The sequence below is a fragment of the Lygodium microphyllum genome, chromosome 24, assembly GCF_053477565.2.
Source record: "Lygodium microphyllum isolate KBCC chromosome 24, Lygodium_microphyllum_v1.1.10, whole genome shotgun sequence".
NCBI lineage: Eukaryota > Viridiplantae > Streptophyta > Polypodiopsida > Schizaeales > Lygodiaceae > Lygodium > Lygodium microphyllum.
The window spans coordinates 132,961,106-132,964,400 of record NC_141158.1 but is presented as its reverse complement, the minus strand read 5'-3'; the positions used below and the strand labels follow the sequence as shown (position 1 = coordinate 132,964,400).

The 3,295-nt window shown below is 42.1% G+C and overlaps 1 pseudogene; it reads right to left on the bottom strand.

The window, feature by feature from the left end:
* Positions 1-1,741: 1,741 nt before the first annotated feature.
* Positions 1,742-2,987, bottom strand: LOC148015668 (uncharacterized; annotated as a pseudogene).
* Between the last annotated feature and the right edge of the window lie 308 nt (positions 2,988-3,295).

The following is a 3,295-nucleotide window of genomic DNA, read 5'->3' as shown; positions in this document are numbered from 1 at the left end:
ACCTAACCCCTAAAGCCACCTCCACCTTTCTTTTCCCTACAACTCCATTCATGTATCCCAATAGCAAGGAATGACCTACCATTAGCAAGGCGAAAATACACCTTACAATGAGAAGATCCATATGCACCAATTGCCATATACACTCATAATGCTACATAGATGGATTCTCTAGTTAGGCGTTCAATGGCCTTAATAGACTAGCTCTATCTCTAACCCCCCAAACCTCGATCTTTAACCCTACAACTCAAGGCATACCAATGACAAGACATATCTAGAAAGCTCTTACTTACTTAGTGTTAGACCTAACCCCTAAAGCCACCTCCACCTTTCTTTTCCCTACAGCTCCATTCATGTATCCCAATAGCAAGGAATGACCTACCATTAGCAAGGCAAAAATACACCTTACAATGAGAAGATCCATATGCCCCAATTGCCATCTTAGCTTGTTATTAAGTTGTTACGACGAAGACAATACCTTCAACCACAATGTGAGTCCAACTCACATTTTTCCAGCAATTGGGGAGCCATCAAAGTAGTCTTATGTATTATAATAAAGTCCAGTCACATCATTGTATTCCCAGATGACCAAGGTTAGAAACATTAATCCTAAGAAGCAGATATTTGCTGCTGCTATGTTAGTAAAGCTGGGCCAGTTGCCACATGGAAAATTAGCAAGCCACTCGCATGTTTTTCTGCTGCTGCAATTCAGACTAATGTCTCTGTTGGCCATGTATAAAAAGCTTTACTACACAGAAGAATGCCCTAACATTTCTTTAAATTTCATGAAACATGAAAGGGCCTTTATCGATCATGATTCAAAATGATTGTCATTCCACTGTTTTTCTAAGCAAGTAGATCCCTTGCTCCAGACAAAGAAAACTTGCTAACATATGCACTATCTATGTTCACACAATTACATTGAGCGACACATTCTCTTCTATGATAACAATTGAATTCTCATAGTAGTATTCACTCATTGAACAAAGATCAGAAAATTTTACAACACAATAAACTTCAAACAAATCAGAAATAAAACAAAATTAAATTTCCACCACTAGTCCTGAACCTGCCTACTAGATACTTTGGCTCTCCCTTATATACCTGTGGTTCATTTTACCAAATGAGTATCATTTATGTGTAACAACATTAATCTGCAAGATTTCAGCTCAAAATCTCCAGACTGTAATAGCTATATCTTCTGTATTTGACACCATACACTTCAACTGATCTACTTATTTATGAACTGCAAACAAGTCTATTGTTTTGTAGTTGAAACTCCATAAAACCCATCCAGACTATTGTTTTCTACTAGTCCACAAACTAGAAAGCTAAAAGGCTACTCATATACATACTTGGATTGTGCACCTACGGATCTTTACAAAATGGGCATACTGCATGTATGTAACCCCTTCCAAACCACCCCACCCCAGCAGTTTGGTTGTTCCAAACTCTGAGTGACATGTCCAAATGCCCTGTTCATCCATAAGATGCTCCAAGGTGGGTACCACAAAGAGCACCTCATAAGAGAGACTGAACACTGATGGCTACAGACATTAAGAGTACTGCAGACCTTATCTCCACGGTTGAATGGCTCTTCATACATCAAACATCTCAAGCTGTAATTGAAGAAATGCTCGTGTCCAATCCAAGAGATCACAGTGAAATGCCGATGAAATTAGTATCCTCCAAGAAGGGATCAATCGGCATGTACTACAAACGTGCCATAGCCGCATATCACATAAAGGGAAACTGAATCGCTCAAATTCAACTAATGCCGAACAATGTACACTTTTTTAGCTCTCAACTGTTTTGTGCTCTTGCTCCTACTTGATCAAGTAGCCAGGGGCGGCCACATGATCTCACAGTGATCAAGTAGCCAGGGGCCACTGAGCTGCTAGCTAGCCACAAAAAACCTCAGCTGTGCTCTCATAGAGCTCTGCAGGTTTTAAAAACACACACACTATGTTCACATGCTAAGTGCTATCAGAACACATGCTTTCCAGAGTGTGCATCTAGTGGCTGCCATTAGTAAGTGAGATCCGATCTAAAGAGCTACCTTGGGACTCAACAAGGTTCACAACATGTGAAAGGTAGAGCAAAGCCCAACTGCAAAGACAATCAGAACCTACATTTACAAGCATTGCACAAACATTCTCAACATCAGAGACAAATTTCAGCAAGCAATAGCTTATCTCCACAAGTCCGGTATGGCTTGTGAAAATGCATCCAGCATTTCATCAAATTCTCTACCTATATATCCTTCCAAACCTTGAAGATACCTATGTCCTCACTTTGCCAGTGACAATGTAGCTCTGCATTATCCACTTCAATCCTCTGTCCCTGAGAAACCAGAAGCACTCGGTGGTGCCAGCATGGAGCTCATAAGCCAGTAAATCTGCGTGTGAGAATCGCATAAATCTTCCAGGGTTTTGCAAAGCTGAGGCGTTGCATCGATGTCGTACAAGACATCAGACATGAGTATTAAATCCACAGGAGGCGCAAGGGAGGAGCAATCGGAGCCCCATTCAAGTGCCTGCGCAGAAGCACATTCCTGCAAACGATTGGCCTCTAGGTTTCTCTACAATCCTGGGATTAGGGCATCCTTATCTGTAAGTGTGGCACGCGCTCCCAAGGTGCAAGCCACCATACCAGGGCGACCTGTGCCTGCACATAAATCCACAATACGCTTGTCTTTAAAGGATACAGGAGGCCATGACGGCATACACAGCCAGGGGGCTAGCACCAGAGAGCAATCCCATAACCAGGTGCCTGTAAGGGAACAGAAGGCGGAACGATCGACGACATCATCATCACGTTCAAAAATGACTAAAACTATGCCTGCAATATCTATCTCGCGCCTGTTGACCATTCTCTGACGATCAAAAACGCGACGACAGCCGCGTGCGCGCGCGCGAGATGGAGAGAAAGAGGATCTTGCAGTGTAAAACCTTTTAGTCGTAAAGCCACATACCTAGAAAATATCCGTTTGCCGTGCCTCGAGGAACTTATAACGTTGGATCTCTTCCATCAAAGGAAGTCATATGAAAGATAAGATGCGATAAAATGTTAAACTAGGCATTCGGTTGAGATCGAGTGCTTGTTGGGAGTAAAGATGTCTCCGTCTCGTTGTTCGTGTATTATTACACTGATAATACCCGTGATAATACCCGCCACTGCAAATGGCGGACGCTCGTTATAGTCATTTATTCTTTATTTTTTTAGTGACATTTTGAATAAAGGAAGGCCTAGTCACATTGTGGTTGTTGGAGTTCTCACTTTTGAGTCTTGCTCTTTT